General features: G+C 40.5%; 1 pseudogene; it reads right to left on the bottom strand.

Annotated features, from left to right (window-relative positions):
* Positions 1-9,025: 9,025 nt before the first annotated feature.
* Positions 9,026-9,144, bottom strand: LOC113132288 (uncharacterized; annotated as a pseudogene).
* Positions 9,145-11,894: the final 2,750 nt, after the last annotated feature.

Below are 11,894 nucleotides of genomic sequence, written 5' to 3'. Positions count from 1 at the left end.
ATAGACAGGTGTGTGCCTTTCCTAATCAAGTCCAATCAGTTTAATTAAACACAGCTGGACTCCAATGAAGGAGCAGAACCATCTCAAGGAGGATCAGAAGAAATGGACAGCATGTGAGTTAAATGAGTGTCACTGCAAAGGGTCTGAATACTTATGACCATGTGATATTTCAGTTTTTCTTTTGTAATAAATTTGCAAAAATGTCTACATTTCTGTTTTTTTCTGTCAAGATGGGGTGCTGAGTGTACATTAATGAGAAATAAAATGAACTTTTTTGATTTTGGCAAATGGCTGCAATGACACAAAGAGTGAAAAATTTAAAGGGGTCTGAATACTTTCCGTACCCACTGTATATGCTGCATGTATGATATATATGTGGGCATAAGAACGAAGTTTGTGCCTTATAGTTTATTCTTTGATTCTCAAACTAAAACCTGAAGCTCCTGGTGGTCTAACAGGGAGACTCCCCTGCAGCTGTGAGATCTAGCCTCCCCACCCGTCAATCTTCTCTCTGCCCTAGGGCCATACCAAGCCTGTCCAAGGGTGGGATTGATATTAGCGGTATCGCCAAACCTTTTTCTACCCCTAAGTTGTTTATTTTCATTTTAAGCTGACATTTTAATATGCTGCTGTGTAGCTTGTCTGATCCTTTGCCAGAAATGAAAAAAAAAAAAAAAAACACAGTTGTCAGCTGTAGGCAAAAAGGCCGAAGCTGAGGTTTGACGAAACAGAAGGCCAAACTGATCACTAGCATCTGTCCTGTTGTGTATGTGTGTCCTTAGGTTACTGTGTGTGTGTTTTGATGGAGAGGTGAGGGTTTAGGCGTGTACATGCAAATATGTGCCTGCAAGGTCATTCAGATTACAAAGTTACAGTAACTTTAAATTGCCAGTTTTCTTTGACTAATGTGGGTTTTTGAAGGCCAGAACCAACATTCTGGGGTTGGAGCTGATAGTCTATCCTGTTTCAGTATTTTCATCATCTTTAGACAGTTTAATTCCAACAAAATCACAATATTCATTATGTGTTCAATTTTTTATTTGATGAAGATGAAAATAACCTGATGAGAAACCTTTCACATAATACAACAAACATAACATATATTTGGACAAAACATCTGCAAAGTGTCACAAAAGACCAATACAGCTGCATTTGTTAATGAAAAACCATCTGTTAGTGTTTTAGTGAACTGTCCTTCAATTTGCCCTTACCTCACTCAGATTATTAGAACATCAGAGCTATCCATTCAGACTCACAAGTACAAAACACACCACTTAACCAAATCTGCTCTGTAAATACTATAGATAATATAGGAAGTTGTCAGTTTCCACCCAAGTTTGGTGCAAAGTTAACACAAATGTCCACAGCACCAGTTAAACCTCACAAAATGTAGTAAACGTGATTAGACTACGGTATGGCCTGCTTGTTTTTTATATTCATTTTTACGAAGCTTAGTGATCATCAGAGATACTTTTGCAGCTCACAAAAATAACTATGTCAGAAACACAACTCGAGCCAGTGGAGCACAGAAAAGGAAGACAAGCTTGTTGAGATTTTTAACGTATTGTGCAAGGCATACCACAGTAGGGCCGAGCAGGTAAAGGCATGCGTCATAAAATCACTTAAAGGAAAATCAAGGTGGAGTATTGAACAACAAAATGCAACGTTTCCATACAAATTATTTATATGCAAATTTTAAATGCGCATAAAATCAGTGGATGAAAATGCATTTTGGTAAAAATCTTGTATAAACACTGCCATTTGAAAAAAGGTATTATGGACCATAATCCACGTTTTCACATAGTCATCCTGTTATGATCCAGGCCCAGGACAGCCTGGGGGTGGACTTTTGATGTGGGCATTAATTCTTGTATCACCTGGGATCATACCAGGTAGTTTTAGGTTTGCCTGTGTTCTCTTCTCTGCCCCTCTAACTCTCTGTGTGTGTGTGGGAGTGGCCTCCCTGGACAAGTGGATAATCAGCTGCACCTGACACAGATGAGAAGTCAGGCAGAGGTATAAAGACCGGCATTCCGAGTTGATTGGCGCTGGATTGTACTGTGGACTACTTAAATGCAACCTGTTACTGGATCCTTCCTATGTTTGTGAGAACGTATGTTCCAGGTTAATTTTGTGTGTAGTCCCCCACCCCCCCACTCCTTTCCTCACCTATTTTGCTCAGCGTATGTGACTGTAATGCTGAGTCTGATCGGCTGCCCGTGGTTGTGCACACTGTGGAATAAAAGGCTGGTTTGAGCACCTATCTTCTGTTTCCTTGTTCTCCAGGTCCTCCCCCCACGCCACACAACACATCCAGTGTCAATGCTCTTATCATCAGCCTGTCCATATTTTATGTACTGAAAACAATACCATGTGTAGTGCATGCACTAAAAAGGTGTTTTGCTTCCCTGCATTAAACATATCTGTTATGTCTGTCCAACATGTCCTCCAGCTTAAGTGACAATATACACAGTTTTTCACTACCTTAAAATATGACCCACTGGGTCACTCAAGGTTCTGTTTGTGGTAATACCCTGTGACACAGATGACATAAGGCATTGTTTTTTTGAAGGGGGATGGTCTAATAGCACAGATTGCCACATCCACTTTGACAAACAGACAGCCTGGGATTGGAAACATTAAAATGAGGACCTGAGTGTGCACGAATAAGCAAACAGTAAACAACACTGATAGTGGAACATAGTGGAATTTAAAATGGCAGTAGTTAATGGCAAAGTGTTTGCAAATGATGTATCATACTTCTGCTTCAGTGTCTGATTTTCATTTTGTGCATCAGAATTCTGATACTCAAACCTTAAAAATTCTCATCTTGGGGCTTTAATTTTTTTCTGCTCCTGGACTTTGATGTACTACTACTAAAAGCTTTGGGTCATCACCAAGAACACACACATTTGCCTCATGCACACATGTTCAAGCCATCAATGTGACCAGTGATCCCATGACCTTGTGAGTGTGTGTCAGTTCTGCCACTTAGGCCTCTGTCTTTTTTCAGAGGCTGGCTAATGGTTTCCCTGAGGGCAAACCCCACCACAAACTGGCCCCCACCTCCATTTTTCTTATCTTCTTCTCCCTTACCTGTTTTTTCACATTCTTCTCCCCTTTTTTGTGCCAGTGTCTCTGCCAGTTCTCCCTCCTTCTAAACCACTTCCAAATCCTTTTTTTTCTCCACTGCCCTCCAGTATACCTCTTTTTTCCCCCTTTATGCCCCCCCTTATTTCCAGTTATATTTTCTCATCCCCTCCCTCCATTCCTCCTCCTCATCTTCCTTCCTCTACTTTTCGCATGGTGTTCAGTGGGAGAACCACGGGGCAGAGAAATAATTCAAAGTCTTTGCATATTGCAGGCACTCTGGTCAGCTGCAGAGCCCCTTTGCACTAACACATTAGTTTATCTGGACTGACCCAGCAAACAGCCTATGCCATGACAAATAGCCTAGATGCTGCTGCACACACAGACACGCACACACACACACACACACAGAGGACAAGCATATGCAGAACACACACTACTGCTGTCTATGGGCTGAGAGACATGCGTGCCTGCAGAGCAGACAGCTTTAAAGAAATCTCCAACTAAAAAAGTGAGAAAAAAAACAAATGAAAGCGGCAAGGGAGAGAGGGAGTAAAGATAAAGATAAAAACTAGAGAGATGTAGTGCATCCCTTTAGGTAACAGAGTGATTTTCTGCATTGTTTAATTTTTAATCAGTTTGCCTTCCCCAGCATTCCTCAGCTCTTTTTTGCATATTCTATATACAAATATATAATTAATGTCTGAGGCAGATAAAAGAATAAAGTAAAATTCTCACAAGAGCATATGAAAATCATTTGTTGTTGCCAAGAACAAATTAATGCCAAAACCAAAAAATGTATGTATTTGATGAGGCTACACTTTTTCACCCCCTCTTCTTCTAATATAACTTTCACACATCGTATGTTTGTTCTGTTTGCTGGTCATTTTTGGAGTATTTCTGGAGTAATTCATCCCCCAGAGGCAGGCAGGCTGCAGACTGGCAGCTTCTGTACGCTCCACTGGATGGGATGGTAGTAAAGTGAGCTAGGGCTGGAGCTGTTTGTGATAGTGTTTTTACTGGAAATCTACTGGCTGCCATTCAGAGCCAGCTTGATGCTACCAGCATATAGCTCCACCCAGTACAAAGACAATGACGTAAATATTTTCCACTTTCATCACAGTAGTTTATTTAATTCATATGAAAGTTGAAAATGCTTATAAAGACTGCTGAGTGGATGCATACTTTAGACATTCTTCTCCTATTGTATTTAATTGTTCCCATTAATTCTTTTGGCACATGGAAACTGACACAGGCCTCTCATCCGTGATGCTTGGCTGACTGTCCAACAGTTAGTGAACACCAAGTCACAGGTGATGCTGGGCATAGATATTTCGACTAACTACTGCAAGAGTAACATTACCATTACCTCTATCATTACCTAATACCTAAAAGAATGCATTATATATATATATATATATATATATATATATATATATATATATATATTTTTTTTTTTTTTTTTTTTTTTTTTTTTCTTCAATTCCTGGCTTTTCTCCCTTTTGCTCTTTGAACTGTTCAGGCAGGGAGGCTCAGGGTGTTAGCAGGGAATTTGTCCAGCCTTGACAGGGCCGAGCCATTTTTCCTCAGCACTCTTTGAAGCGCAGCTGCTTATCGACACCAGGGCTAAGCGTCAGCCATCTGGGCTTGGGCTCCAGTACCACTGAGAGCATGGTGACGCTAGCCTGCATCAAGATCTGGTCACACACACTTGCGTGCACAGTCTGAGCTCACACAACCTGTAGTCAATAAAACACGCACATATAGATGTACACAATGAGGATAAAGCATGTGCACACATGCATGCTAAGAAGACACACATTTTTTCACAAATCACGCACACAGAAGACATTTGCAAGAAAGATGTAGTGACATTTGGATATGTGGGGAAAGAGATAATAGGGATGATGGAGATATGGGTGCAAGCATATGCACACACTCATACATGCATACACACACTAACCTTTTCCCTTGGCATACAGGGGAAGAAAACATAGTAATGCTTGCAAAAGGAAGATCAGTGGAGCTTTGTGGCCTCATGGTGTGAAAAAGGTGAGCTGAAGAAGGTGGAATTTCATCTAACGTCTACTGTGGCGAATTGCCCACTGCATCACTCTGCAACTCTGATTCAACAGACATTAAAACATTTTGTGCCTGTGAACTACTGCATCTTCTTCAAAACCTAAGGCAAGTTTTAGTTCAGCTGGCTATTTGACTGTTTGTACTGTCGTTGCATAACAACTGGGCTAGATGAAACATTTCTGGGGTGATCAAACTGTGTCTGTACAATTGTCCATTCTTATCCATCCTATTATTGTTAACTTTAAAATACAAACACAGGCCAGATGGTAGTGCTAAATGAAAAGACATGGGGCACTAAAGTCATTGGAAATACTCACGTGGGCATCTCTGTAGCAGATTTCATGACAAGCCATTCCATAGTTGTCAAAACTAAAAATATCCTTTGACTGGAGGAAACCTACTCATAAGATAAGTGACATCCCCACGCTACTCTGTGTCTTTAGTGTGCTTAATAAAGTTTGCTTCCAGTTTACCTGATATAGGTAATTATAGGAAAATCCAACTGAACAATGAGCACTCTACGCTACATTAACAAAGCATCAAAGGAGGGAATATGTTTTGGAAGAATGTGCTCCATCCCTCCAGTACGACACCTGTTGTTTATATACCCTTTCATTTGTCACCCATCATGTCCTTTTACAGTATGGAACAAACACATGTACTGTAAATACAAGGAGACAAGGAAAAATCAGTCATGCACAAGTGCATGGCAGTTAATGTATAATGGAGTTTGTACAATGCCAGCTCTGTTTGCTCTTCACTTTATCTTTAGACTCTAAAACAGTGCTAGGTCATAAATCGTGTGTGATGTAAGATACTGCAGTAAAGGAACTCAAGATTAACAGAGTGCTGGGTGTCTGAGGTGCAAATGAACTATCTTGAGAACCCCAGCTTTTCTCATTTCATATCTTTGCAATTGTAATACTTCTTTCTGAAGCAGTAAATCCTTAGCAGTGGCCTTACATCTAAACACAGTATGCCATATCTTTGCCAAACCACCTAAGAGACACAGACCATGTCATGATGAGCAAGCTGGCCTTGGCTGTAAAATGCTAATAATGGAATGGCTTAGACTATCACCTGGAAGAAGATTAGAGTCCAAGGCTAAAGCCAAGAGAAAGGCCGGTAACATTTGATAAAGGCAGAGCGGAGAAAAGCAAGGTAACTTAAAGAGGAGAGGGTAGCAAGGAGATATGTGAGGATTTCAGGGAATGATAAAAGTCAGTGATTGTCAGAGTAGAAAGACTAAACCAGCTTTATCATTGTGGAAGAATTTAAGGGAGACTGAGGTTGAGGATTTCACATGACTGTCCCTCATCACAACCACATTGGAAATATTTTGATGGCCACTGACGGGCGACTTTAAAAATTAACTTTCACCTTCCATGTAATTGCAGTCTTGTAGTGTATGATTGGAATGATACTTTGAAGATAGCAGGCCCAAAATGAATTTCTTCTCCATTATCTATAATCTGTTCCCATGCCTAAGATGCCAGTGCAATTTGAGCTAAATCAGACTATCAGAAGAAGGACATTCAAAAAAGTAAAAAGTGCAAATGACAGAAAATGTAAAAAAAAAAAAAAGAAAATAGATAAAATGTCCATATGTTTCAGAGGCCGGCTATCTTTACCCCTCACTTCCAGCTTCTGTCTGTGTCTCTCTTCCTCTCTGGTTCCAGTACTGACCCCACTCATTAAAGCTGATTAAAACTTTTCCAGCGAGCGCTGTTTGCCTTCAGAAGATGATAACCTCTACAAGGCTGCTACATAAAAGAATAATAGCCGACTACAAAAGAGGGTTGGACAAAGAAAAAAAAACCCTTCGCTCGGGCACAGCAAGGCCCCAATTGGAACATTTTAGAAAATTAATGAAATTTTAGATCAAATGAATTATAAATTAGGGCGAGGGAGAAAAGAAAAAAGATGAATAAGTCATAAGAAAACGTACTCTTGCTATCAAACTGTAGGAACATGTTATCCTCCACCAGGCTTGAAGAAACAGGGTCAGGTTCAAGCCATGTGGATTGGGAGAAAAACAAAGGTTCCCGCTTGGCTTGGCTTTGAAGATAATTGTTGCAAGTGTACTTGAAAGGGGACTTTGGCCCCGGCCCCTACTGAGAGGGATCCACTTTAACTCAGTCGCTGTGTTTGTTGTTTTGTTGTTTGCCGTTGTTTTTTTGTGGCGAGACAGTGGGGAGTTGCAACGTGTGGGAATGCTCCTTTTTAACAGAAATCACATCAAATGCAAGCAGGGGCTGAATGTGTGGCACTCTGGCTTCTTCTATCTAATTAATAAAATCTTCTTTAATGTAGCATTAAAAATAAAAAAAGGGAGAAGTGTAAGGGAGGACACAAATTGGTTCATGCAAAGTTGGAAGCTTTGGAAAAGTTGTGGTTTTTCTTCTTTTCTGTGTATGAAACAACGGCCGCCCTGTGACAGGATGACATTATTAGATGCGTGTGACTCCTCCTGATACTTGTCATGTTCAGTGGCTGTCAAATGTGACTCTAAAAATTTCATAAAAGTGAGAGCTTGGCCCATGTCAACTGTCATATTATGCTGTTAAGGCTAAGATTACATGTTGTTGAAGCACTGGTACTTAACAATAGAACTGTATCTAACACACACACATACAGAACAGATGCCCCAGCTAAAGGGTTTGAAACAGATCATTAGCATTGAGCTGAAGGGGCACTCAACCTTTCTCCAACAGGGGTCAGAGGTCATGGACCTGAGGAAACAAACCACTTTGTGATCAAAGGGCAGTCAGCACTGGTCAGCCCCTCTGAGTTCATTCGCTTTTACAAGCTCAACTCAGACATGTGTGTGGGTGAGCATCTTTATAGCCTGACTGGCCATTAAACTCTCTCCAATTTTGAAATTCTTTTTCTGCTCTTTCTCTTTCTTTAGACTCTTCCAACACTAATTCTTGAATCCTTGCATGATCTCAATATCAAGTCTAATTTAATCATTGTTAATTATAGCTAATGATAATAAATTACAGTTAAATATTAATGTAAAAGAATAACATCTATTGAAGTTCCTTTTTCACTTTCAGCTCGACCCACACATTGTTGTTCTCACTGTGTCTCTGCTCTCTCTGCCAAACCTCCAAGACATAATTCACTAATGAAGGGGGAAAAAGTTACATTTTTAAGAAGGGCATTGCTGAGCAATGAGAAAGCAGCAAAGACCTTATTCTGTTTGACCATGAACACTGAGCATTGAGATTGAATGCTGGCTTCTCATTACCACCAGCAAAGCACTGTTTTCAGTGAATTACCAACTTCTTTGACCTCATATAGATAATTTACGGAAATCACATTGTGATCACTCCACCTTAAGGTTTGGATTTTAAATATCTACCAAGAGCCTTTGTGCATTTGATATTTTCTGACTGTGATAGCATTACTATATATGATCACCTGATTGCGACTTTGTCACTAAATGACACATTATCTCTTCTTATCAGGACCATAATATGTCCATTCATATAAAGGTGCAGTCCAAGTTAGAGTTTTTCTTTGACTAAGACAAGACTAATGAGAGAACCTCTGCTGTCATGTTGACTGATTGGAAAAGAGTGTGACTGATTGATAGAATAGGAAAAAATATATTGTCAATTAGCAAAGTAATAATTGGATCCATAATTTACTGGCCCCAGCATCCAATTTTCTATTGTTTAATTTTTCAGCTGCTCCCGTTAAGGGTCACCACAGCAAATCAATTAATGCGCTTGATTGATTTGGCTCAAGTTTAACGCCGGATGCCCTTCCTGACGTAGCTTTCTTAGTTACTTGGCCTTGTGACTGATACTAAGATTGCACTGACTTGTGCAACCACAGTGGCTGAGTCTAGTGGCCCCTGGTCTTCCAAGGTGGTCTCCCATCCAAGTACTATCCAGGCCTAGCCCTGCTTAGCTTCCAAGATTTGACAGGATCTGGAACTCACAAGAAAATATGGCTGCTAAATTTTCAATTTTGTCATGTATTTTTAAAATTATTATTTGATTTTTTTAGCTACTAAACAGCAATTTAAACAACACAACATAGATATATCAATCAATCAATCAATCAAATCTCACTTAGCACACTAGGGATGTGCAGGGTACTGTATTTGTTGAGGCAACAAAATTATTTGTACCGTATTTGTATTTGTGTCTTAATATCAAAATGTCGATTGCTAAGTTGCTTAAAATAATACTATATAATAATAAATAAATAATAATTGAATAATCCATAGATTAACCATATAAGGTGTGGCTCTGACCTCCTTCTCCCCTGAGTTTTCCAGTAAAGGCAGTGAACAGCAGCCAGCAGCAGGTCAGCTTTCAAAGAAGAAAGTAAAGTGAAGTACAGAAGCATACACAGAAAGGTTGCAAACAGCCTTTTTGCACTAGCAGGTACCGCGGTCAAAATCCCCCGAGGCTGACATGTTATTCTGCTGTTTGAGCCAATAACTTGCCCTTTGAGCCATCCACCTGTGTGTGTATGTGTGTAGCTGAGAAACTGTGCTGGATATTGTGCTTGTGCTAGAGTATAATAGAAAGCCAAAGAAAACATGCCCCTCATGATTGTATCCTGACGTGTTTGTATGTGTGTTAAGAGAAAGAATTACAGTGGATCCCTCACATCCCCAGTGTGCTCACAGAGACTGGAAAAAATGAGGTTAACAATAGATAATCAGACATGGCTGCTAGTCTTCCTTACAATAGGCCTTCGCTGGCTCTAACAGCTTGTTACCGTATGCTCTCAATAATTAATGTGCATCTCCCTGGCTGCTCTACTACACACCATGCTTTGATATAAGGTTACTGCACTTACGGTCCCACCACAGGAGGGGCACAGCATTTCATGCCTTCCAGTTTTAAATGCCCATACAGGTTTAACAACAGTTTGGCCTTGGATGCCCTTTATGGTCCTGATCAAGGTCTGAGTCCTATTGTTTTTCTATTGTTTTTTCCACACATAGTTGGAATGATTTGGTCCTTTTTCTGAGTCTGCAACCCAGTAGTGTGTAGTTTTGTGAGATTTCATCTCAGTTTGTTTGGGAGATTAAATACATAAGATGAAAAAATGACCTTCTCATTGAGTGGAATGGTGAAGGGTTTGCAGCCATGAGGACAGTCAAATAGGAGGTTAGGTGATCCTGGAATCAGCAAGAGGAAGCTTGATTTTGAAATTAGACACCAGAAGAAATCCCACTATTGGTTTCTGAATTCTGTCCAAAGCCACTCCTCCAGAACACATGTACCCATACTGCCTGACTGCTGAGGACTACTTATTTCCACAAGAGAATGCATCTAGAAGGTTGACAGCAATTGCCATATGTCATTGAGATGTAGCTTAGCTAACAGTTATATTAAATAGTTTTACAGATTTCAGGAAAATAACAAAATGTCTGTACAATCTGTACAACAGACATACAGCATTAATGTTTGCTGTCTCAGTTGAAAAGCGACCCCAATATTAATTCTGGTTTAAGTTTTTGCAGCCTTTAACTTCTTTTTAGTTGTAGTTTTCTCAAATACAGTCTACTCTTTGCGAACGAAAGCTGCTGTGGGTACAAATCTCTTCTTTCACCTGCCCAACATTACCAAAATTAGGAACATCCTGTCTCATAATGATCCAGAAAAACTAGTCACTGCATTTGTTACCTCAAGGCTAGATTACTGTAACTCATTACTATCTGGATGTCCCAGTATCTCCATAAAAAGCCTCCAGTTAATCCAGAATGCTGCAGCCAGAGTCCTGACAGGAACTAGCAAGAGAGATCATATTTCTCCTATATTAGCTTCTCTTCATTGGCTCCCTGTAAAATATAGAATAGAATTTAAAATCCTTCTCCTCACATACAAATCCCTTCATAATCAAGCTCTTTCATACCTTAAAGACCTCATAGTACCATATTATCCCAATAGACCACTTCGCTCTCAGAGTGCAGGCCTACTTGTGGTTCCCAAAGTTTCCAAAAGCAGAATGGGAGGCAGAGCCTTTAGCTAGCAAGCTCCTCTCCTGTGGAACCAGCTCCCAGTCTGGGTTCAGGAGGCAGACACTCTCTGTACTTTTAAAGCTAGACTTAAAACCTTCCTCTTTGACAAAGCATATAGTTAGGGCTGGCTTCAGGTAACCCTGAACCATCCCTTAGTTATGCTGCTATAGGCCTAGACTGCCTGAGGATCATCGGTGCACTGAGCTCCCCTACCCTAACACTCCACTCCTTTCCCTTCCCCTCTCCTCCTCTCCTCCGCCCTCACATGTATATTCCACCATTGAATGTCACTAACCTTGTGCTCTCTCTCTCCCCTAGTTTGTGCTCTCTCCCTCTCTCTCTCTCTCTGTACCTTCTGCAGGTGTCCCTGGTCCTGGAGCTGTATATCGCTGATGTGCAGTTACTGGTCCCACCAACCTGCAGTGTCTATTTGTTGTTTATTGTTGCTGTTCTTTTCTCTCTGCTCTATCCACTCACCCCAACCGGTCGAGGCAGATGGCCGCCCAAACTGAGCCCGGTTCTGCTGGAGGTTTTTTCTTCCGTTAAAGGGAGTTTTTCCTCTTCACTGTCACCAAGTGCTGCTCATAAGGGAATTGTTGGGTTTTTTGGTTTTTTGTAAAGTGCCTTGAGATGATTGTATTGTGATTTGGCGCTGTACAAATAAAATTGAATTGAATTTACCATAGCTTACTAGCTGTAGCTTTAAACAGAGTGGGAACACATCTGCCGG

The sequence above is a fragment of the Mastacembelus armatus genome, chromosome 15, assembly GCF_900324485.2.
Source record: "Mastacembelus armatus chromosome 15, fMasArm1.2, whole genome shotgun sequence".
NCBI lineage: Eukaryota > Metazoa > Chordata > Actinopteri > Synbranchiformes > Mastacembelidae > Mastacembelus > Mastacembelus armatus.
Note: the sequence above shows the minus strand (reverse complement) of the source record. Positions and strands in the feature narration are given on the sequence as shown.